The sequence below is a fragment of the Balaenoptera acutorostrata genome, chromosome 3, assembly GCF_949987535.1.
Source record: "Balaenoptera acutorostrata chromosome 3, mBalAcu1.1, whole genome shotgun sequence".
Lineage (NCBI taxonomy): Eukaryota > Metazoa > Chordata > Mammalia > Artiodactyla > Balaenopteridae > Balaenoptera > Balaenoptera acutorostrata.
The window spans coordinates 56,821,654-56,844,941 of NC_080066.1; the positions used below are offsets into that span (position 1 = coordinate 56,821,654).

Here is a 23,288-nt window from a genome sequence, read left to right on the forward strand (position 1 = left end):
CCATAGAGGGCACCTGCTCTTAGGCTGAGGGGGCCCTGTTGTCCTGAGGGTGTCTCAGGGGATCAGGAAGACATACTTTTTCTGTGATGGAGGGCAGACTGCTCAGCAGAGGAATTTCAGGGAACGAGCCCGAGGGGTTGTTGGTCGGTGGCGCTCTTTGTCCTGATGGCTGCATGCTCTGAAGGCGCCTGTGCCACGATGCTTTCACGTTTGGCTGTGGACACACAGGCAAGATGGACAGCAAATGAAATGTTGAGGAGAGATAGAACACACATCGCTGGGTGGTATCGCCCTTTCCCTCGGTTCGCCCGTGCACCCTCCTCAAGTGTGCATGTGTTCTCTCACTCCGAGCCAGGTGGAATGCCAGGGAAGGAATGCCAGCAGCAGCCTGGGGCCATCCGTATAATCCCTGATACCCGTTGAAGTGAGGACAGTGTGGCAAGGTGAGGCCATGCGAAGGAGTCTCGGAAGGGTGTTTGTGTGCATTCCATGAGGATCCTGCTTTAAACCTTGTTGCGGTAAGCGACACTTCTTTGCTAAACCTAAAGGTTTAGCGAGGGTAACGTGTGCACCGGGGCTACACCCTCACCTTCTGGTCTTTTCTCGGGGAACACGAGCTTTGATGCCCTGAGAACTGGCTGCATTTCCTGACCCGTGGCTCGGCTCTGGCCACTTCTGTACGCTGATATGATTCAGCTCGCTGGCTGTCCCATGGTGGAATCTGCAACTTTAGATGTCCATCGTTTGAACATGTGCTTGGATTGATGATGACTCATACAAATGCATTCCTTGGAAATCTGAACAAAATGAGTGAGAAATCCCTACCGTCTCCTCGTTGGAACTGAGGTCCAGCACGTGGCTCCCAAAAGGGAAGTAGGGAGAAGTTCATGTTGCATTTGTGGCCGTGGGTGTCCACAGCCACATAGTTCAAGTTGAGGGTTGTGGTCATCTCATGGGGAGAAGAGCCATTGGGAAAGGAGCCTGGGATGCCAATCCAGGTGGGAAGGCTTGGGACAGAGTGCCGTCTCTGGGTACCTTGGTCTAGCCAGGACTGCTCTCCCCTGCCACGGTTCAGCATGCAGGTAGGAGAGGAAGCGTGAGCCATTGCTGGTTCTGCCGCCTGCACTTGGGTTCTACAGGCTGCCCCCACCTGCTGGTCATTGCCTTGTGGCCTCAAAGAAACAGAAGTTTGTAGGCTCAGGGTCAGATAGGATTCCAGGCCTAGGGCAGGGTTCTTTGTCATTTTCTACTTGGGAGACCAGATGCAGTTTAGGTTTCTCCTGATGAGGGGAGAAATCAAATGGGCCACAGTTCCTGGGAGTTTAGCCAATCTGATGGCTCCTCCTCGGGTTATGTCCTGCTTGTGTGTGCTGTGTGAAGGGGCTGGAAAACGCTTTAGTCAAGCTTGGTCACAGCAAGCTTCTTTGGTGAGAGGTGGCTCTGGCACCTTGCCGTGACACGTTGGGATCCCGGTGGAGAGAGAGTAAGGCAAGGCGAGTGAAAGAGACACGTGAGATGGCTGGCTAAGCCCACAGGTTTACTGGTGGGTGGATAGATCGACGGTGGCCATGGGGTTCACGGAACACATTTGGGACTCCCTCAGGAGCATCTGGAGGCACGTGTAGGGAAGGAACACGGGAGCACATTTGTGGACTGTCCCGCCTCTTTCCTCTCCTTGGTCGATTTGCTTCATGGCGGGTCCTTGTGCCAGCGAATGGTTGCCTTCATGGCACAGTATGGTGTCTTCTCATGGGGGCCGATTTGGAGGCCTTGGGGTGTTTTGTCCCTGTCTGGCCACGTTCCCCCTGTGTTGAAGATGTGAAGGTGTTCCTGAGGACAGCCAAGCATCGTTTCTATACCTGGCCCTCATAGCGTTCCCTGAGGATTGGAGCTGTACCCAGAGGTCATTGGGTGCAACCATGCAGAAACAAGGGAGTCGGCTGCCAAGGAAAGGCTACAGGTTTAAGGACAGGAGAGGATGTGTGGTGTGGGTGTCATTTTTCCTGCCACCCGCTGGTGCATCCACACTGTGGTATCCGGCGAGCCTGGCCACAGGCCAGACAAGTCATACCGGTTCAAGTGTCTAGGCTGTTGTCTGGGTTCTGTCGTTGCATGGCTGTGGGTAACAAGTGGCTGTTGAGGACCTGAGCCTCCGGGTTTCCCCAATGGCACGTCACTGATGGGCCCAGAGTGGGAAAGTACCAGACACCACTGCAAGTTACAAAATTGCTGCAAGGGTTTGCCCCGCCACGTTGGGCGTCGGAATGGTTCCCATGCCATTAGCTTTGTGTGTGGGCCAAGGGTAGGTTGCCAGTCTTGGCAGCAGGCCAGGAAGTATGGCTGCAGGTGAATCTCCATTGTTCAGTCCAGGAGTTCCTCTGGTGCGTTTTGTCACCGGTCCCTACAAGCTGCTTTTGTTGGAGGTCGTCCCATTTGGCCAAGGGCCATTCCCTTGTGGAAGATCTCAGGGACCACATTTCCCGTTGAGCGTGAGTCCATTGTGTGGAAGCGTATGCACCAGGATTGGTTTGGTTCCCCAGAGGGCAGTGGCCCTTACGCTGAGTAATCCCTGTTCCCCTGAGGGTGTCTCAGCGGTTCAGGATGACATCCCTATGCTGTGTCGGCGGGGAGGTGGCTCAGGCGGGGAAGTTGAAGGCCCATACCAGGGGGTTGATGGACGGCTGTGCTCTTTGTGCTGATGCCCGTGTGCTCTGAAGGCATCTGTGCCACGACGCATTTACGTTTGGCTGTGGACACACAGAGATGATGGGCTGCAAATGAAATGTTGAGTGGAGATATAGCGCACATCGCTGGGCAGTATCACCCTTTGCCTCTGTGCGCCCGTTCACTTTTCTCAAACATCCCTGTGTTCTGTCACCCTGAGGCAGGTGGTGGAGTGCCAGGGAACAAACACCTGCAGCAGCATGGGCCCCTCTGTATAGTCCATGATACCTGGCGAAGTGAGGAGAGTGCAGCAATGTGAGGCAAGTCAAGGCAAAAGAGTCTCAGAGTGGTTTTGGTGTAAAGTCCTTGAGGATCCTCGTAGGAACCATGTGGTGGTGAGTGGAACTTCTTTGCAGAAACCTAGATGTTTGGCCACGGGGACTTGTGCACTGAGACTACACCCTCACCTTCTTGGCTCTTCCAGGGGCACCCCAGATATGATGCCATGATCCTTAGATCCATTTGCAGCCCCGTGGGTCGGCTCTGGCCGCTCCTGACTGCTGACATGCTTGAGATCGGTGGCTGCCCCGCGGTGGAGCCTGCGACTTTGAACGTGCAGTCTTTGAGCAGGTGGATTGATGATGACTCCCATAAATGCACTGCTTGGAACTCTGAACAAATGAATGGGTCTCAGGTTTCTCCGCGGTCATGTCACTGATGGGCCCGGGGCGAATATACAAGTCGCCAGGGCAAGTAACCCAGTTGCTGCAAGGGTTTGCACTGCCAGTTTGGGCATTGGAATATCTCCAATGCCAATAGCTTTCTGTGTGATCCAAGGGCATCGCCTCTGGCTCGACAAGGTTCCTGGTAGAAACCTTGTGGGTTAAACGGAACTTCTTTGAAGAAACCTAGATGTTTGGCCACGGGGATTTGTGCCGCGAGACTACACCGTCACATTCTGGGCTCTTCCTGGGGCACCCGAGCTCCGATGCCCTGAGACTTGGGGGCACTTCCTGCCCTGTGGCTCGAGTCTGGCCGCTCCCTACTGCTGAGAGGATTGAGCTTGCTGACCTTCCGCGACTTTGCACATCTAGCCTTTGAGCAGGAGCGTGGATCAGTGATGACTCCCATAAATGCATTCCTTGGAAATCTAAACAAAATGAATGAGCAATACCTACCGTCTTCTCATCCTAACTGAGGTCCAGCACGTGGCTCCCAAAGGAAAATTAGGGAGAGGTCCATGTTGCATTTGCTACTGTGGGCGTGCGCAGCAACATTGTTCAAGTTGAGGGTGGCGGGCTTCTCGTGCAGAAAGAGCCATGTGGAAAGGAGCCTGGGATGTCCATCTACGTGGGAAGGCTAAGGACAACTTGACGTCTCTGGGCACCTGAGTCTAGCCAGAACTGCTATCCCCTGCCGTGGTCAGCGTGCGGGTGCGAAAGGAAGCGTGAGCCACTGGTACTCCTCTGGCTTGCCATTGAGATCTACAGGCCACCCTCAAGCTCAGGTCGTTGCCTTGTTCCCGCAAGGAAACAGAAGTCTCTGCCCTCAGGGTCAGAGAAGGAGTCCTGGCCAGGCCAGGCGTCTATGTCATGTTCAGCTTGGGAGGTGGGATATAGTTTAGGTTTGCCCTGATGGTCGGGGGAAAACAAATGGGCCACTGTCCCTGGGATTTGGGCGATGCTGATGGCGCCTCCTTGGGTTGTGTCCTGCTTGTGTGTTGTGTGTGGAGAGGTTGGAAAATGCCTTAGGCAAATCCAGGGGATATCAAGCTACTTAGGTGAGGGGTGGATTCGTTTGGATCCTGGTGGAGAGAGGAAGGCAAGGCGATTGGGAAGTACACTTGAGAGTGTTGGCTAAGCCCACAGGCTTACTGTTGGGTGGATAGATGGTCGGTGGACATAGGGTTCCCGGAACTCTTTTGGGATATCTTCAGGAGCATTTGGAGTCCCGTGTAGGGAAGGAATACAGGTGCACATTCGTGGATCATCCCAAGCTTTTCCTCTCCTTTCTCAATGTGCTTCACGGCGGGTCCTTGTTCCAGCGCATGGTGCCTTCACCGCACAGAACAGTGTCTTCTCACTGGGACCGATTTGGAGCCGTTGGGATGTTTTGTCCCTGTGTGGCCTCATTGCCCCTATGTTGAGGATGTTAAGGTGTTCCTTAGGACAGCCCAGCGTCATTGCTATACCAGGTCGGCATAGCATTCCCTGAGGTTTGGAGCTCTTCCCGGAGGTCCTTGGGCCCAACCATGCAGAAAGAAGGGAGTTGGCTGCCAAGGAAACGCTACAGGTTTAAGGGCTGGAGTGAATGTGTGCTGCCGGGGTTATTTTGTCCTGCCACCTTCTGGTGCTGTGAGCCTGTGACCTCCAGCGTGCATGGCTTCAAGCCAGAGACGTCATGCCGCTTCAAGTGTGCAAGATGTTGGATGCGTTCTCTCATTGCACGGCTGTGGGTGACACGTTGGTTCTGGAGGACCTGGGTCTCATGGTTTCTCCAAGGTCTTGTCCTTGAAGGGAAGAATGCGAATGTGCAAGGTGCTACGATAAGTTACCCAGTTGCTGCAAGGGTTTGGCCCGCCACTTTGGGCATTGGAATGGCTCCCTTGTCATTAGGTTTGGTTGCGGTCCCAAGGAAATTTCTCTGGCTTGGCAGGAGACCAGGAAGTATGCCTGCTGGTGATTCTCCCTTGATCAGTCCAGGGGTTCCTCAGGTGCCCTTTGTCACGTCTCCATACGAGCCGCTTTTGATGGAGGTCGTCTTATTTGGCCAAGGGCCCTTCCCTTATGGAAGATCTCTCCACTTAAGGGCGTGTCCACTGTGTTTAATCATAAGTGCCAAAGGCGTGTTTGTTCCCATAGAGGGCACCTGCTCTTAGGCTGAGGGGGCCCTGTTGTCCTGAGGGTGTCTCAGGGGATCAGGAAGACATACTTTTTCTGTGATGGAGGGCAGACTGCTCAGCAGAGGAATTTCAGGGAACGAGCCCGAGGGGTTGTTGGTCGGTGGCGCTCTTTGTCCTGATGGCTGCATGCTCTGAAGGCGCCTGTGCCACGATGCTTTCACGTTTGGCTGTGGACACACAGGCAAGATGGACAGCAAATGAAATGTTGAGGAGAGATAGAACACACATCGCTGGGTGGTATCGCCCTTTCCCTCGGTTCGCCCGTGCACCCTCCTCAAGTGTGCATGTGTTCTCTCACCCCGAGCCAGGTGGAATGCCAGGGAAGGAATGCCAGCAGCAGCCTGGGGCCATCCGTATAATCCCTGATACCCGTTGAAGTGAGGACAGTGTGGCAAGGTGAGGCCATGCGAAGGAGTCTCGGAAGGGTGTTTGTGTGCATTCCATGAGGATCCTGCTTTAAACCTTGTTGCGGTAAGCGACACTTCTTTGCTAAACCTAAAGGTTTAGCGAGGGTAACGTGTGCACCGGGGCTACACCCTCACCTTCTGGTCTTTTCTCGGGGAACACGAGCTTTGATGCCCTGAGAACTGGCTGCATTTCCTGACCCGTGGCTCGGCTCTGGCCGCTTCTGTAGGCTGATATGATTCAGCTCGCTGGCCGTCCCATGGTGGAATCTGCAACTTTAGATGTCCATCGTTTGAACATGTGCTTGGATTGATGATGACTCATACAAATGCATTCCTTGGAAATCTGAACAAAATGAGTGAGAAATCCCTACCGTCTCCTCGTTGGAACTGAGGTCCAGCACGTGGCTCCCAAAAGGGAAGTAGGGGGAAGTTCATGTTGCATTTGTGGTCGTGGGTGTCCACAGCCACATAGTTCAAGTTGAGGGTTGTGGTCATCTCATGGGGAGAAGAGCCATTGGGAAAGGAGCCTGGGATGCCAATCCAGGTGGGAAGGCTTGGGACAGAGTGCCGTCTCTGGGTACCTTGGTCTAGCCAGGACTGCTGTCCCCTGCCACGGTTCAGCATGCAGGTAGGAGAGGAAGCGTGAGCCATTGCTGGTTCTGCCGCCTGCACTTGGGTTCTACAGGCTGCCCCCACCTGCTGGTCATTGCCTTGTGGCCTCAAAGAAACAGAAGTTTGTAGGCTCAGGGTCAGATAGGATTCCAGGCCTAGGGCAGGGTTCTTTGTCATTTTCTACTTGGGAGACCAGATGCAGTTTAGGTTTCTCCTGATGAGGGGAGAAATCAAATGGGCCACAGTTCCTGGGAGTTTAGCCAATCTGATGGCTCCTCCTCGGGTTATGTCCTGCTTGTGTGTGCTGTGTGAAGGGGCTGGAAAACGCTTTAGTCAAGCTTGGTCACAGCAAGCTTCTTTGGTGAGAGGTGGCTCTGGCACCTTGCCGTGACACGTTGGGATCCCGGTGGAGAGAGAGTAAGGCAAGGCGAGTGAAAGAGACACGTGAGATGGCTGGCTAAGCCCACAGGTTTACTGGTGGGTGGATACATCGACGGTGGCCATGGGGTTCACGGAACACATTTGGGACTCCCTCAGGAGCATCTGGAGGCACGTGTAGGGAAGGAACACGGGAGCACATTTGTGGACTGTCCCGCCTCTTTCCTCTCCTTGGTCGATTTGCTTCATGGCGGGTCCTTGTGCCAGCGAATGGTTGCCTTCATGGCACAGTATGGTGTCTTCTCATGGGGGCCGATTTGGAGGCCTTGGGGTGTTTTGTCCCTGTCTGGCCACGTTCCCCCTGTGTTGAAGATGTGAAGGTGTTCCTGAGGACAGCCAAGCATCGTTTCTATACCTGGCCCTCATAGCGTTCCCTGAGGATTGGAGCTGTACCCAGAGGTCATTGGGTGCAACCATGCAGAAACAAGGGAGTCGGCTGCCAAGGAAAGGCTACAGGTTTAAGGGCAGGAGAGGATGTGTGGTGTGGGTGTCATTTTTCCTGCCACCCGCTGGTGCATCCACACTGTGGTATCCGGCGAGCCTGGCCACAGGCCAGACAAGTCATACCGGTTCAAGTGTCTAGGCTGTTGTCTGGGTTCTGTCGTTGCATGGCTGTGGGTAACAAGTGGCTGTTGAGGACCTGAGCCTCCGGGTTTCCCCAATGGCACGTCACTGATGGGCCCAGAGTGGGAAAGTACCAGACACCACTGCAAGTTACAAAATTGCTGCAAGGGTTTGCCCCGCCACGTTGGGCGTCGGAATGGTTCCCATGCCATTAGCTTTGTGTGTGGGCCAAGGGTAGGTTGCCAGTCTTGGCAGCAGGCCAGGAAGTATGGCTGCAGGTGAATCTCCATTGTTCAGTCCAGGAGTTCCTCTGGTGCGTTTTGTCACCGGTCCCTACAAGCTGCTTTTGTTGGAGGTCGTCCCATTTGGCCAAGGGCCATTCCCTTGTGGAAGATCTCAGGGACCACATTTCCCGTTGAGCGTGAGTCCATTGTGTGGAAGCGTATGCACCAGGATTGGTTTGGTTCCCCAGAGGGCAGTGGCCCTTACGCTGAGTAACCCCAGTTCCCCTGAGGGTGTCTCAGCGGTTCAGGATGACATCCCTATGCTGTGTCGGCGGGGAGGTGGCTCAGGCGGGGAAGTTGAAGGCCCATACCAGGGGGTTGATGGACGGCTGTGCTCTTTGTGCTGATGCCCGTGTGCTCTGAAGGCATCTGTGCCACGACTCATTTACGTTTGGCTGTGGACACACAGAGATGATGGGCTGCAAATGAAATGTTGAGTGGAGATATAGCGCACATCGCTGGGCGGTATCACCCTTTGCCTCTGTGCGCCCGTTCACTTTTCTCAAACATCCCTGTGTTCTGTCACCCTGAGGCAGGTGGTGGAGTGCCAGGGAACAAACACCTGCAGCAGCATGGGCCCCTCTGTATAGTCCATGATACCTGGCGAAGTGAGGAGAGTGCAGCAATGTGAGGCAAGTCAAGGCAAAAGAGTCTCAGAGTGGTTTTGGTGTAAAGTCCTTGAGGATCCTCGTAGGAACCATGTGGTGGTGAGTGGAACTTCTTTGCAGAAACCTAGATGTTTGGCCACGGGGACTTGTGCACTGAGACTACACCCTCACCTTCTTGGCTCTTCCAGGGGCACCCCAGATATGATGCCATGATCCTTAGATCCATTTGCAGCCCCGTGGGTCGGCTCTGGCCGCTCCTGACTGCTGACATGCTTGAGATCGGTGGCTGCCCCGCGGTGGAGCCTGCGACTTTGAACGTGCAGTCTTTGAGCAGGTGGATTGATGATGACTCCCATAAATGCACTGCTTGGAACTCTGAACAAATGAATGGGTCTCAGGTTTCTCCGCGGTCATGTCACTGATGGGCCCAGGGCGAATATACAAGTCGCCAGGGCAAGTAACCCAGTTGCTGCAAGGGTTTGCACTGCCAGTTTGGGCATTGGAATATCTCCAATGCCAATAGCTTTCTGTGTGATCCAAGGGCATCGCCTCTGGCTCGACAAGGTTCCTGGTAGAAACCTTGTGGGTTAAACGGAACTTCTTTGAAGAAACCTAGATGTTTGGCCACGGGGATTTGTGCCGCGAGACTACACCGTCACATTCTGGGCTCTTCCTGGGGCACCCGAGCTCCGATGCCCTGAGACTTGGGGGCACTTCCTGCCCTGTGGCTCGAGTCTGGCCGCTCCCTACTGCTGAGAGGATTGAGCTTGCTGACCTTCCGCGACTTTGCACATCTAGCCTTTGAGCAGGAGCGTGGATCAGTGATGACTCCCATAAATGCATTCCTTGGAAATCTAAACAAAATGAATGAGCAATACCTACCGTCTTCTCATCCTAACTGAGGTCCAGCACGTGGCTCCCAAAGGAAAATTAGGGAGAGGTCCATGTTGCATTTGCTACTGTGGGCGTGCGCAGCAACATTGTTCAAGTTGAGGGTGGCGGGCTTCTCGTGCAGAAAGAGCCATGTGGAAAGGAGCCTGGGATGTCCATCTACGTGGGAAGGCTAAGGACAACTTGACGTCTCTGGGCACCTGAGTCTAGCCAGAACTGCTATCCCCTGCCGTGGTCAGCGTGCGGGTGCGAAAGGAAGCATGAGCCACTGGTACTCCTCTGGCTTGCCATTGAGATCTACAGGCCACCCTCAAGCTCAGGTCGTTGCCTTGTTCCCGCAAGGAAACAGAAGTCTCTGCCCTCAGGGTCAGAGAAGGAGTCCTGGCCAGGCCAGGCGTCTATGTCATGTTCAGCTTGGGAGGTGGGATATAGTTTAGGTTTGCCCTGATGGTCGGGGGAAATCAAATGGGCCACTGTCCCTGGGATTTGGGCGACGCTGATGGCGCCTCCTTGGGTTGTGTCCTGCTTGTGTGTTGTGTGTGGAGAGGTTGGAAAATGCCTTAGGCAAATCCAGGGGATATCAAGCTACTTAGGTGAGGGGTGGATTCGTTTGGATCCTGGTGGAGAGAGGAAGGCAAGGCGATTGGGAAGTACACTTGAGAGTGTTGGCTAAGCCCACAGGCTTACTGTTGGGTGGATAGATGGTCGGTGGACATAGGGTTCCCGGAACTCTTTTGGGATATCTTCAGGAGCATTTGGAGTCCCGTGTAGGGAAGGAATACAGGTGCACATTCGTGGATCATCCCAAGCTTTTCCTCTCCTTTCTCAATGTGCTTCACGGCGGGTCCTTGTTCCAGCGCATGGTGCCTTCACCGCACAGAACAGTGTCTTCTCACTGGGACCGATTTGGAGCCGTTGGGATGTTTTGTCCCTGTGTGGCCTCATTGCCCCTATGTTGAGGATGTTAAGGTGTTCCTTAGGACAGCCCAGCGTCATTGCTATACCAGGTCGGCATAGCATTCCCTGAGGTTTGGAGCTCTTCCCGGAGGTCCTTGGGCCCAACCATGCAGAAAGAAGGGAGTTGGCTGCCAAGGAAACGCTACAGGTTTAAGGGCTGGAGTGAATGTGTGCTGCCGGGGTTATTTTGTCCTGCCACCTTCTGGTGCTGTGAGCCTGTGACCTCCAGCGTGCATGGCTTCAAGCCAGAGACGTCATGCCGCTTCAAGTGTGCAAGATGTTGGATGCGTTCTCTCATTGCACGGCTGTGGGTGACACGTTGGTTCTGGAGGACCTGGGTCTCATGGTTTCTCCAAGGTCTTGTCCTTGAAGGGAAGAATGCGAATGTGCAAGGTGCTACGATAAGTTACCCAGTTGCTGCAAGGGTTTGGCCCGCCACTTTGGGCATTGGAATGGCTCCCTTGTCATTAGGTTTGGTTGCGGTCCCAAGGAAATTTCTCTGGCTTGGCAGGAGACCAGGAAGTATGCCTGCTGGTGATTCTCCCTTGATCAGTCCAGGGGTTCCTCAGGTGCCCTTTGTCACGTCTCCATACGAGCCGCTTTTGATGGAGGTCGTCTTATTTGGCCAAGGGCCCTTCCTTTATGGAAGATCTCTCCACTTAAAGGCGTGTACACTGTGTTTAATCATAAGTGCCAAAGGCGTGTTTGTTCCCATAGAGGGCACCTGCTCTTAGGCTGAGGGGGCCCTGTTGTCCTGAGGGTGTCTCAGGGGATCAGGAAGACATACTTTTGCTGTGATGGAGGACAGATTGCTCAGGAGAGGAATTTCAGGGACCGAGCCCGAGGGGTTGTTGGTCGGTGGCGCTCTTTGTCCTGATGGCTGCATGCTCTGAAGGCGCCTGTGCCACGATGCTTTCACGTTTGGCTGTGGACACACAGGCAAGATGGACAGCAAATGAAATGTTGAGGAGAGATAGAACACACATCGCTGAGTGGTATCGCCCTTTCCCTCGGTTCGCCTGTGCACCCTCCTCAAGTGTGCATGTGTTCTCTCACCCCGAGCCAGGTGGAATGCCAGGGAAGGAATGCCAGCAGCAGCCTGGGGCCATCCGTATAATCCCTGATACCCGTTGAAGTGAGGACAGTGTGGCAAGGTGAGGCCATGCGAAGGAGTCTCGGAAGGGTGTTTGTGTGCATTCCATGAGGATCCTGCTTTAAACCTTGTTGCGGTAAGCGACACTTCTTTGCTAAACCTAAAGGTTTAGCGAGGGTAACGTGTGCACCGGGGCTACACCCTCACCTTCTGGTCTTTTCTCGGGGAACACGAGCTTTGATGCCCTGAGAACTGGCTACATTTCCTGACCCGTGGCTCGGCTCTGGCCACTTCTGTACGCTGATATGATTCAGCTCGCTGGCCGTCCCATGGTGGAATCTGCAACTTTAGATGTCCACCGTTTGAACATGTGCTTGGATTGATGATGACTCATACAAATGCATTCCTTGGAAATCTGAACAAAATGAGTGAGAAATCCCTACCGTCTCCTCGTTGGAACTGAGGTCCAGCACGTGGCTCCCAAAATGGAAGTAGGGAGAAGTTCATGTTGCATTTGTGGCCGTGGGTGTCCACAGCCACATAGTTCAAGTTGAGGGTTGTGGTCATCTCATGGGGAGAAGAGCCATTGGGAAAGGAGCCTGGGATGCCAATCCAGGTGGGAAGGCTTGGGACAGAGTGCCGTAACTGGGTACTTTGGTCTAGCCAGGACTGCTCTCCCCTGCCACGGTTCAGCATGCAGGTAGGAGAGGAAGCGTGAGCCATTGCTGGTTCTGCCGCCTGCACTTGGGTTCTACAGGCTGCCCCCACCTGCTGGTCATTGCCTTGTGGCCTCAAAGAAACAGAAGTTTGTAGGCTCAGGGTCAGATAGGATTCCAGGCCTAGGGCAGGGTTCTTTGTCATTTTCTACTTGGGAGACCAGATGCAGTTTAGGTTTCTCCTGATGAGGGGAGAAATCAAATGGGCCACAGTTCCTGGGAGTTTAGCCAATCTGATGGCTCCTCCTCGGGTTATGTCCTGCTTGTGTGTGCTGTGTGAAGGGGCTGGAAAACGCTTTAGTCAAGCCTGGTCACAGCAAGCTTCTTTGGTGAGAGGTGGCTCTGGCACCTTGCCGTGACACGTTGGGATCCCGGTGGAGAGAGAGTAAGGCAAGGCGAGTGAAAGAGACACGTGAGATGGCTGGCTAAGTCCACAGGTTTACTGGTGGGTGGATAGATCGACGGTGGCCATGGGGTTCACGGAACACATTTGGGACTCCCTCAGGAGCATCTGGAGGCGCGTGTAGGGAAGGAATACGGGAGCACATTTGTGGACTGTCCCGCCTCTTTCCTCTCCTTGGTCGATTTGCTTCATGGCGGGTCCTTGTGCCAGCGAATGGTTGCCTTCATGGCACAGTATGGTGTCTTCTCATGGGGGCCGATTTGGAGGCCTTGGGGTGTTTTGTCCCTGTCTGGCCACGTTCCCCCTGTGTTGAAGATGTGAAGGTGTTCCTGAGAACAGCCAAGCATCGTTTCTATACCCGGCCCTCATAGCGTTCCCTGAGGATTGGAGCTGTACCCAGAGGTCACTGGGTGCAACCATGCAGAAACAAGGGAGTCGGCTGCCAAGGAAAGGCTACAGGTTTAAGGGCAGGAGAGGATGTATGGTGTGGGTGTCATTTTTCTTGCCACCCGGTCGTGCATCCACACTGTGGTATCCGGCGAGCCTGGCCACAGGCCAGACAACTCATACCGGTTCAAGTGTCTAGGCTGTTGTCTGGGCTCTGTCGTTGCATGGCTGTGGGTAACAAGTGGCTGTTGAGGACCTGAGCCTCCGGGTTTCCCCAATGTCACGTCACTGATGGGCCCAGAGTGTGAAAGTACCAGACACCACTGCAAGTTACAAAATTGCTGCAAGGGTTTGCCCCGCCACGTTGGGCATCGGAATGGTTCCCATGCCATTAGCTTTGTGTGTGGGCCAAGGGTAGGTTGCCAGTCTTGGCAGCAGGCCAGGAAGTATGGCTGCAGGTGAATCTCCATTGTTCAGTCCAGGAGTTCCTCTGGTGCGTTTTGTCACCGGTCCCTACAAGCTGCTTTTGTTGGAGATCGTCCCATTTGGCCAAGCGCCATTCCCTTGTGGAAGATCTCAGGGACCACATTTCCCGTTGAGGGTTAGTCCATTGTGTGGAAGCGTATGCACCAGGATTGGTTTGGTTCCCCAGAGGGCAGTGGCTCTTAGGCTGAGTAATCCCAGTTCCCCTGAGGGTGTCTCAGCGGTTCAGGATGACATCCCTATGCTGTGTCGGCGGGGAGGTGGCTCAGGCGGGGAAGTTGAAGGCCCATACCAGGGGGTTGATGGACGGCTGTGCTCTTTGTGCTGATGCCCGTGTGCTCTGAAGGCATCTGTGCCACGATGCATTCACGTTTGGCTGTGGACACACAGAGATGATGGGCTGCAAATGAAATGTTGAGGGGAGATATAGCGCACATCGCTGGGCGGTATCACCCTTTGCCTCTGTGCGCCCGTTCACTTTTCTCAAACATCCCTGTGTTCTGTCACCCTGAGGCAGGTGGTGGAGTGCCAGGGAACAAACACCTGCAGCAGCATGGGCCCCTCTGTATAGTCCATGATACCTGGCGAAGTGAGGAGAGTGCAGCAATGTGAGGCAAGTCAAGGCAAAAGAGTCTCAGAGTGGTTTTGGCGTGAAGTCCTTGAGGATCCTCGTAGGAACCATGTGGTGGTGAGTGGAACTTCTTTGCAGAAACCTAGATGTTTGGCCACGGGGACTTGTGCACTGAGACTACACCCTCACCTTCTTGGCTCTTCCAGGGGCACCCCAGATATGATGCCATGATCCTTAGATCCATTTGCAGCGCCGTGGGTCGGCTCTGGCCGCTCCTGACTGCTGACATGCTTGAGATCGGTGGCTGCCCCGCAGTGGAGCCTGCGACTTTGAACGTGCAGTCTTTGAGCAGGTGGATTGATGATGACTCCAATAAATGCACTGCTTGGAATTCTGAACAAATGAATGGGTCTCAGGTTTCTCCGCGGTCATGTCACTGACGGGCCCGGGGGCGAAAATACAAGGCGCCAGGGCAAGTAACCAAATTGCTGCATCGGTTTGCCCTGCCAGTTTGGGCATTGGAATATCTCCAATGCCAATAGCTTTCTGTGTGATCCAAGGGCATCGCCTCTGGCTCGACAAGGTTCCTGATGGAAACCCTGTGGGGGTAAACGGAACTTCTTTGAAGAAACCTAGATGTTTGGCCACGGGGACTTGTGCCGCATGACTACACCGTCACATTCTGGGCTCTTCCTGGGGCACCCGAGCTCCGATGCCCTGAGACTTGGGGGCACTTCCTGCCTCGTGGCTCGAGTCTGGCTGCTCCCTACTGCTGAGAGGATTGAGCTTGCTGACAGTCCGCGACTTTGCACGTCCAGCCTTTGAGCAGGAGTGTGGATCAGTGATGACTCCCATAAATGCATTCCTTGGAAATGTAAACCAGATGAATGAGCACTACCTCCCGTCTTCTCATCCTAACTGAGGTCCAGCACGTGGCTCCCAAAGGAAAATTAGGGAGAGGTCCATGTTGCATTTGCTACTGTGGGCGTGCGCAGCAACATTGTTCAAGTTGAGGGTGGTGGGCTTCTCGTGCAGAAAGAGCCATGTGGAAAGGAGCCTGGGATGTCCATCTACGTGGGAAGGCTAAGGACAACTTGACGTCTTTGGGCACCTGAATCTAGCCAGAACTGCTATCCCCTGCCGCGGTCAGCGTTCGGGTGCGAAAGGAAGTGTGAGCCACTGGTACTCCTCTGGCTTGCCATTGAGATCTACAGGCCACCCTCAAGCTCAGGCCGTTGCCTTGTTCCCGCAAGGAAACAGAAGTCTCTGCACTCAGGGTCAGAGAAGGAGTCCTGGCCAGGCCAGGCCTCTATGTCCTGTTCAGCTTGGGAGGTGGGATATAGTTTAGGCTTGCCCTGATGGTCGGGGGAAATCAAATGGGCCACTGTCCCCGGGATTTGGGCGACGCTGTTGGCGCCTCCTTGGGTTGTGTCCTGCTTGTGTGTTGTGTGTGGAGAGGTTGGAAAATGCCTTAGGCAAATCCAGGGTATATCAAGCTACTTAGGTGAGGGGTGGATTCCTTTGGATCCTGGTGGAGAGAGGAAGGCAAGGCGATTGGGAAGTACACTTGAGAGTGTTGGCTAAGCCCACAGGCTTACTGTTGGCTGGATAGATGGTCGGTGGACATAGGGTTCCCGGAACTCTTTTGGGATATCTTCAGAAACATTTGGAGTCCCGTGTAGGGAAGGAATACAGGTCCATATTCCTGGACCATCCCAACCTTTTCCTCTCCTTTCTCAATATGCTTCACGGCGGATCCTTGTTCCAGCGCATGGTGCCTTCATGGCACAGGATGGTGTCTTCTCACTGGGACCGATTTGGAGCCGTTGGGATGTTTTGTCCCTGTGTGGCCTCATTGCCCCTATGTTGAGGATGTTAAGGCGTTCCTTAGGACAGCCCAGCGTCATTGCTATACCAGGTCGGCATAGCATTCCCTGAGGTTTAGAGCTCTTCCCAGAGGTCTTTGGGCCCAACCATGCAGAAAGAAGGGAGTTGGCTGCCAAGGAAACGCTACAGGTTTAAGGGCTGGAGTGAATGTGTGCTGCCGGGGTCATTTTGTCCTGCCACCTTCTGGTGCTGTGAGCCTGTGATCTCCAGCGTGCATGGCTTCAAGCCAGAGAAGTCATGCCGGTTCAAGGGTGCAGGATGTTGGATGCGTTCTCTCATTGCTCGGCTGTGGGTAACACGTTGGTTCTGGAGGACCTGGGTCTCATGGTTTCTCCAAGGTCTTGTCCTTGAAGGGAAGAATGCGAATGTGCAAGGTGCTACGATAAGTTACCCAGTTGCTGCAAGGGTTTGGCCCGCCACTTTGGGCATTGGAATGGCTCCCTTGACATTAGCTTTGGATGCGTTCCTAGGGAAGTTCCTGTGACGTGGCAGGAGATGAGGAAGTACACCTGCTCGTGAGTCTCCCTTGATCAGTTCAGGGGTTCCTCAGGTGCCCTTTGTCACGGGTCCCTACGAGCCGCTTTTGATGGAGGTCGTCATATTCGGCCAAGGGCCCTTCCCTTATGGAAGATCTCTCCCCTTGAGAGCGTGTCCACTGTGTTTAATCATAAGTTCCAAAGGCGTGTTTGTTCCCATAGAGGGCACTTGCTCTTAGGCTGAGGGGGCCCTGTTGTCCTGAGGGTGTCTCAGGGGAACAGGAAGACATCCTTTTGCTCTGATGGAGGGCAGATGGCTCAGGAGAGGAATTTCATGGTCCGAGAACAGGGGGTTCTTGGTCGGCGGCAATCTTTGTCCTGATGGCCGCACGCTCTGAAGGCACCTGTGACACAATGCTTTCACGTTTGGCTCTGGACACACAGGCAAGATGGACAGCAAATGAAATGTTGAGGAGAGATAGAACACACATCGCTGGGTGGTATCGCCCTTTCCCTCGGTGCGCACGTGCACCCTCCTCAAGCATGTGTGTGTTCTCTCACCCCGAGCCAGGTGGAATGCCAGGGAAGGAATGCCAGCAGCAGCCTGGGGCCATCCGTATAATCCCTGATAGCCGTTGAAGTGAGGACGGTGTGGCAAGGCGAGGCCAGGCGAAGGAGTCTCGGAGGGGTGTTGGCGTGCATTCCATGAGGATCCTGTTTTAACCCTTGTTGCGGTAAGCGACACTTCTTTGCTAAACCTAAAGGTTTGGCGACAGGAACGTGTGCACCGGGGCTACACCCTCACCTTCTGGTCTTTTCTCGGGGAACACGAGCTTTGATGCCCTGAGAACTGGCTGCATTTCCTGACCCATGGCTCGGCTCTGGCCACTTCTGTACGCTGATATGATTCAGCTCGCTGGCCGTCCCGTGATGGAAACTGCAACTTTGCATGTCCACCGTTCGAGCATGTGCTTGGATCGATGATGACTCCCACAAATGCATTCCTTGGAAATCTGAACAAAATGAGTGAGAAATCCCTACCGTCTCCTCGTTGGAACTGAGGTCCAGCACGTGGCTCCCAAAAGGAAAGTAGGGAGAGGTTCACGTTGCATTTGCGGCCGTGGGTGTCCACAGCCACGTTGTTCAAGTTGAGGGTTGTGGTCATCTCATGGGGAGAAGAGCCATTGGGAAAGGAGCCTGGGATGCCAATGCAGGTGGGAAGGCTTGGGACAGCGTGCCGTCTCGGGGTTCCTTGATCTAGCCAGGACTGCTGTCCCCTGCCACGGTTCAGCATGCAGGTAGGAGAGGAAGCGTGAGCCATTGCTGGTTCTGCCGCCTGCACTTGGGTTCTACAGGCTGCCCCCACCTGCTGGTCATTGCCTTGTGGCCTCAAAGAAACTGACGTTTGTAGGCTCAGGGTCAGAAGAGGATTCCAGGCCTAGGGCAGGCTTCTTTGTCATGTTCTGCGTGGGAGACCAGATGCAGTTTAGGTTTCTCCTGATGAGGGGAGAAATCAAATGGGTCACTGTTCCTGGGAGTTTGGCCAATCTGATGGCTCCTCCTCGGGTTGTGTCCTGCTTGTGCGTGCTGTGTGAAGGGGCTGAAAAATGCCTTAGTCAGACTTGGTCACGGCAAGCTTCTTTGGTGAGGGGTGGCTCTGGCATCTTGCCGTGACACGTTGGGATCCCGGTAGAGAGAGAGAGTAAGGCAAGGCGAGTGAAAGAGACACGTGAGATGGCTGGCTAAGCCCACAGGTTTACTGGTGGGTGGATACATCGACGGTGGCCATGGGGTTCCCAGAACACATTTGGGATTCCCTCAGGAGCATCTGGAGGCACGTGTAGGGAGGGAATACGGGAGCACAGTTGTGGACTGTCCCGCCTCTTTCCTCTCCTTGGTCGATTTGCTTCATGGCGGGTCCTTGTGCCAGCGAATGGTTGCCTTCATGGCACAGTATGGTGTCTTCTCATGGGGGCCGATTTGGAGGCCTTGGGGTGTTTTGTCCCTGTCTGGCCACGTTCCCCCTGTGTTGAAGATGTGAAGGTGTTCCTGAGGACAGCCAAGCATCGTTTCTATACCCGGCCCTCATAGCGTTCCCTGAGGATTGGAGCTGTACCCGGCGGTCATTGGGCGCAACCATGCAGAAACAAGGGAGTCGGCTGCCAAGGAAAGGCTACAGGTTTAAGGGCAGGAGAGGATGTGTGGTGTGGGTGTCATTTTTCCTGCCACCGCTGGTACACCGAGACTGTGGTATCCGGCGAGCCTGGCCACAGGCCAGACAAGTCATACCGGTTCAAGTGTCTAGGCTGTTGTCTGGCTTCTGTCGTTGCATGGTTGTGGGTAACAAGTGGCTTGTAGAGGACCTGGGCCTCAGGGTTTCCCCAATGTCACGTCACTGATGGGCCAAGAGTGTGAAAGTACCAGACACCACTGCAAGTTACACAATGGCTGCAAGGGTTTTCCCCGCCACATTGGGCGTCAGAATGATACCCATGCCATTAGCTTTGTGTGTGGGCCAAGGGTAGGTTGCCAGTCTTGGCAGCAGGCCAGGAAGTATGGCTGCAGGTGAATCTCCATTGTTCAGTCCAGGAGTTCCTCGGGTGCGTTTTGTCACCGGTCCCTACAAGCTGCTTTTGTTGGAGGTCGTCCCATTTGGCCAAGGGCCGTTCCCTTGTGGAAGATCTCAGGGATCACATTTCCCCTTGAGGGTGAGTCCATTGTGTGGAAGCGTATGCACCAGGATTGGTTTGGTTCTCCAGAGGGCAGTGGCTCTTCCGCTGAGTAATCCCAGTTCCCCTGAGGGTGTCTCAGCGGTTCAGGATGACATCCCTATGCTGTGTCGGCGGGGAGGTGGCTCAGGCGGGGAAGTTCAAGGCCCATACCAGGGGGTTGATGGACGGCCCTGCTCTTTGTGCTGATGCCCGTGTGCTCTGAAGGCATCTGTGCCACGATGCATTCACGTTTGACTGTGGACACACAGACATGATGGGCTGCAAATTAAATGTTGAGGGGAGATATAGTGCACATCGCTGGGCGGTATCACCCTTTGCCTCTGTGCGCCCCTTCACTTTTCTCAAACATCCCTGTGTTCTGTCACCCTGAGGCAGGTGGTGGAGTGCCAGGGAACAAACACCTGCAGCAGCATGTGGCCCTCTGTATAGTCCGTGACACCTGGCGAGGTGAGGACAGTGTGGCAAGGTGAGGCAAGGCGAGGCGAAAGAGTGTCAGAGTGGTTTTGGCGTGAAGTCCTTTAGTATCCTAGTAGGAACCTTGTGGTGGTGAGCGGAATTTCTTTGCAGAAACCTAGATGTTTGGCCACGGGGACTTGTGCACTGAGACTACACCCTCACCTTCTTGGCTCTTCCAGGGGCACCCCAGATATGATGCCATGATCCTTAGATCCATTTGCAGCCCCGTGGGTCGGCTATGGCCGCTCCTGACTGCTGACATGCTTGAGATCGGTGGCTGCCCCGCGGTGGAGCCTGCGACTTTGAACGTGCAGCCTTTGAGCAGGTGGATTGATGATGACTCCCATAAATGCACTGCTTGGAACTCTGAACAAATGAATGGGTCTCAGGTTTCTCCGCGGTCATGTCCTGACGGGCCCGGGGGCGAAAATACAAGGCGCCAGGGCAAGTAACCCCAGTTGCTGCAAGGGTTTGCCCTGCCAGTTTGGGCATTGGAATATCTCCAATGCCAATAGATTTCTGTGTGATCGAAGGGCATCGCCTCTGGCTCGACAAGGTTCCTGGTAGAAACCTTGTGGGGGTAAACGGAACTTCTTTGAAGAAACATAGATGTTTGGCCACGGAGACTTGTGCCGCGAGACTACACCGTCACATTCTGTGCTCTTCCTGGGGCACCCGAGCTCCGATGCCCTGAGACTTGGGTGCACTTCCTGCCCCGTGGCTCGAGTCTGGCCGCTCCCTACTGCTGAGAGGATTGAGCTTGCTGACAGTCCGCGACTTTGCATGTCCAGCCTTTGAGCAGGAGCGTGGATCAGTGATGACTCCCATAAATGCATTCCTTGGAAATCTAAACAAAATGAATGAGCAATACCTACCGTCTTCTCATCCTAACTGAGATCCAGCACGTGGCTCCCAAAGGAAAATTAGGGAGAGGTCCATGTTGCATTTGCTACTGTGGGCGTGCGCAGCAACATTGTTCAAGTTGAGGGTGGCGGGCTTCTCGTGCAGAAAGAGCCATGTGGAAAGGAGCCTGGGATGTCCATCTACATGGGAGGGCTAAGGACAACTTGACGTCTCTGGGCACCTGAGTCTAGCCAGAACTGCTATCCCCTGCCGCGGTCAGCGTGCGGGTGCGAAAGGAAGCGTGAGCCACTGGTACTCCTCTGGCTTGCCATTGAGATCTACAGGCCACCCTCAAGCTCAGGCCGTTGCCTTGTTCCCGCAAGGAAACAGAAGTCTCTGCCCTCAGGGTCAGAGAAGGAGTCCTGGCCAGGCCAGGCCTCTATGTCCTGTTCAGCTTGGGAGGTGGGATATAGTTTAGGTTTGCCCTGATGGTCGGGGGAAATGAAATGGGCCACTGTCCCCGGGATTTGGGCGACGCTGATGGCGCCTCCTTGGGTTGTGTCCTGCTTGTGTGTTGTGTGTGGAGAGGTTGGAAAATGCCTTAGGCAAATCCAGGGGATATCAAGCTACTTAGGTGAGGGGTGGATTCGTTTGGATCCTGGTGGAGAGAGGAAGGCAAGGCGAGCGGGAAATACACGTGAGAGTGTTGGCTAAGCCCACAGGCTTACTGTTGGGTGGATAGATGGTCGGTGGACATAGGGTTCCCGGAACTCTTTTGGGATATCTTCAGGAGCATTTGGAGTCCCGTGTAGGGAAGGAATACAGGTGCACATTCGTGGACCATGCCAACCTTTTCCTCTCCTTTCTCAATGTGCTTCACGGCGGATCCTTGTTCCAGCGAATGGTGCCTTCACGGCACAGGATGGTGTCTTCTCACTGGGACCGATTTGGAGCCGTTGGGATGTTTTGTCCCTGTGTGGCCTCATTGCCCCTATGTTGAGGATGTTAAGGTGTTCCTTAGGACAGCCCAGCGTCATTGCTATACCAGGTCGGCATAGCATTCCCTGAGGTTTGGCGCTCTTCCCGGAGGTCTTTGGGCCCAACCATGCAGAAAGAAGGGAGTTGGCTGCCAAGGAAACGCTACAGGTTTAAGGGCTGGAGTGAATGTGTGCTGCCGGGGTCATTTTGTCCTGCCACCTTCTGCTGCTGTGAGCCTGTGATCTCCAGCGTGCATGGCTTCAAGCCAGAGAAGTCACGCCGGTTCAAGGGTGCAGGATGTTGGATGCGTTCTCTCATTGCACGGCTGTGGGTGACACGTTGGTTCTGGAGGACCTGGGTCTCATGGTTTCTCCAAGGTCTTGTCCTTGAAGGGAAGAATGCAAATGTGCAAGGTGCTACGGTAAGTTACCCAGTTGCTGCAAGGGTTTGGCCCGCCACTTTGGGCATTGGAATGGCTCCCTTGCCATTAGCTTTGGTTGCGGTCCTAGGGAAGTTCCTCTGACTTGGCAGGAGATGAGGAAGTATACCTGCTGGTGAGTCTCCCTTGATCAGTCCGGGGGTTCCTCAGGTGCCCTTTTTCATGGGTCCCTATGCGCCGCTTTTGATGGAGGACATCATATTCGGCCAAGGGCCCTTCCCTTATGGAAGATCTCTCCCCTTGAGAGCGTGTCCACTGTGTTTAATCATAAGTGCCAAAGGCGTGTTTGTTCCCATAGAGGGCACTTGCTCTTAGGCTGAGGGGGCCCTGTTGTCCTGAGGGTGTCTCAGGGGAACAGGAAGACATCCTTTTGCTGTGATGGAGGGCAGATGGCTCAGGAGAGGAATTTCATGGTCCGAGAACAGGGGGTTCTTGGTCAGCGGCACTCTTTGTCCTGATGGCCGCACGCTCTGAAGGCGCCTGTGACACAATGCTTTCACGTTTGGCTGTGGACACACAGGCAAGATGGACAGCAAATGAAATGTTGAGGAGAGATAGAACACACATCGCTGGGTGGTATCGCCCTTTCCCTCGGTGCGCACGTGCACCCTCCTCAAGCATGTGTGTGTTCTCTCACCCCGAGCCAGGTGGAATGCCAGGGAAGGAATGCCAGCAGCAGCCTGGGGCCATCCGTATAATCCCTGATACCCGTTGAAGTGAGGACGGTGTGGCAAGGCGAGGCCAGGCGAAGGAGTCTCGGAGGGGTGTTGGCGTGCATTCCATGAGGATCCTGCTTTAACCCTTGTTGCGGTAAGCGACACTTCTTTGCTAAACCTAAAGGTTTGGCGACAGGAACGTGTGCACCGGGGCTACACCCTCACCTTCTGGTCTTTTCTCGGGGAACACGAGCTTTGATGCCCTGAGAACTGGCTGCATTTCCTGACCCATGGCTCGGCTCTGGCCACTTCTGTACGCTGATATGATTCAGCTCGCTGGCCGTCCCGTGATGGAATCTGCAACTTTGCATGTCCACCGTTCGAGCATGTGCTTGGATCGATGATGACTCCCACAAATGCATTCCTTGGAAATCTGAACAAAATGAGTGAGAAATCCCTACCGTCTCCTCGTTGGAACTGAGGTCCAGCACGTGGCTCCCAAAAGGAAAGTAGGGAGAGGTTCACGTTGCATTTGCGGCCGTGGGTGTCCACAGCCACGTTGTTCAAGTTGAGGGTTGTGGTCATCTCATGGGGAGAAGAGCCATTGGGAAAGGAGCCTGGGATGCCAATGCAGGTGGGAAGGCTTGGGACAGCGTGCCGTCTCGGGGTTCCTTGATCTAGCCAGGACTGCTGTCCCCTGCCACGGTTCAGCATGCAGGTAGGAGAGGAAGCGTGAGCCATTGCTGGTTCTGCCGCCTGCACTTGGGTTCTACAGGCTGCCCCCACCTGCTGGTCATTGCCTTGTGGCCTCAAAGAAACTGACGTTTGTAGGCTCAGGGTC

The 23,288-nt window shown here is 54.5% G+C and overlaps 12 non-coding genes and 1 pseudogene across 12 annotated transcripts; all 13 read left to right on the plus strand.

Moving 5' to 3' along the window:
* Positions 1 to 758: 758 nt before the first annotated feature.
* LOC130707829 (small nucleolar RNA SNORD116) lies at positions 759 to 850 on the plus strand. Its single transcript, XR_009007858.1, has one exon. It is a non-coding gene; the product is annotated as a small nucleolar RNA SNORD116 (small nucleolar RNA).
* A 2,446-nt stretch (positions 851 to 3,296) lies between these two features.
* On the plus strand, positions 3,297 to 3,389 carry LOC130707973 (small nucleolar RNA SNORD116). The gene has a single exon (XR_009008002.1). It is a non-coding gene; the product is annotated as a small nucleolar RNA SNORD116 (small nucleolar RNA).
* Positions 3,390 to 3,775: 386 nt separating this feature from the next.
* On the plus strand, positions 3,776 to 3,867 carry LOC130707894 (small nucleolar RNA SNORD116). Its single transcript, XR_009007923.1, has one exon. It is a non-coding gene; the product is annotated as a small nucleolar RNA SNORD116 (small nucleolar RNA).
* A 2,410-nt stretch (positions 3,868 to 6,277) lies between these two features.
* Positions 6,278 to 6,369, plus strand: LOC130707830 (small nucleolar RNA SNORD116). Its single transcript, XR_009007859.1, has one exon. It is a non-coding gene; the product is annotated as a small nucleolar RNA SNORD116 (small nucleolar RNA).
* A 2,446-nt stretch (positions 6,370 to 8,815) lies between these two features.
* LOC130707974 (small nucleolar RNA SNORD116) lies at positions 8,816 to 8,908 on the plus strand. Its single transcript, XR_009008003.1, has one exon. It is a non-coding gene; the product is annotated as a small nucleolar RNA SNORD116 (small nucleolar RNA).
* Positions 8,909 to 9,294: 386 nt separating this feature from the next.
* LOC130707895 (small nucleolar RNA SNORD116) lies at positions 9,295 to 9,386 on the plus strand. Its single transcript, XR_009007924.1, has one exon. It is a non-coding gene; the product is annotated as a small nucleolar RNA SNORD116 (small nucleolar RNA).
* A 2,410-nt stretch (positions 9,387 to 11,796) lies between these two features.
* LOC130707831 (small nucleolar RNA SNORD116) lies at positions 11,797 to 11,888 on the plus strand. The gene has a single exon (XR_009007860.1). It is a non-coding gene; the product is annotated as a small nucleolar RNA SNORD116 (small nucleolar RNA).
* A 2,446-nt stretch (positions 11,889 to 14,334) lies between these two features.
* LOC130708021 (small nucleolar RNA SNORD116) lies at positions 14,335 to 14,427 on the plus strand. Its single transcript, XR_009008049.1, has one exon. It is a non-coding gene; the product is annotated as a small nucleolar RNA SNORD116 (small nucleolar RNA).
* A 388-nt stretch (positions 14,428 to 14,815) lies between these two features.
* Positions 14,816 to 14,907, plus strand: LOC130707962 (small nucleolar RNA SNORD116). Its single transcript, XR_009007992.1, has one exon. It is a non-coding gene; the product is annotated as a small nucleolar RNA SNORD116 (small nucleolar RNA).
* Positions 14,908 to 17,317: 2,410 nt separating this feature from the next.
* Positions 17,318 to 17,409, plus strand: LOC130707777 (small nucleolar RNA SNORD116). The gene has a single exon (XR_009007807.1). It is a non-coding gene; the product is annotated as a small nucleolar RNA SNORD116 (small nucleolar RNA).
* A 2,449-nt stretch (positions 17,410 to 19,858) lies between these two features.
* LOC130707995 (small nucleolar RNA SNORD116) lies at positions 19,859 to 19,940 on the plus strand (annotated as a pseudogene).
* Positions 19,941 to 20,339: 399 nt separating this feature from the next.
* On the plus strand, positions 20,340 to 20,431 carry LOC130707908 (small nucleolar RNA SNORD116). The gene has a single exon (XR_009007937.1). It is a non-coding gene; the product is annotated as a small nucleolar RNA SNORD116 (small nucleolar RNA).
* A 2,410-nt stretch (positions 20,432 to 22,841) lies between these two features.
* LOC130707778 (small nucleolar RNA SNORD116) lies at positions 22,842 to 22,933 on the plus strand. The gene has a single exon (XR_009007808.1). It is a non-coding gene; the product is annotated as a small nucleolar RNA SNORD116 (small nucleolar RNA).
* Positions 22,934 to 23,288: the final 355 nt, after the last annotated feature.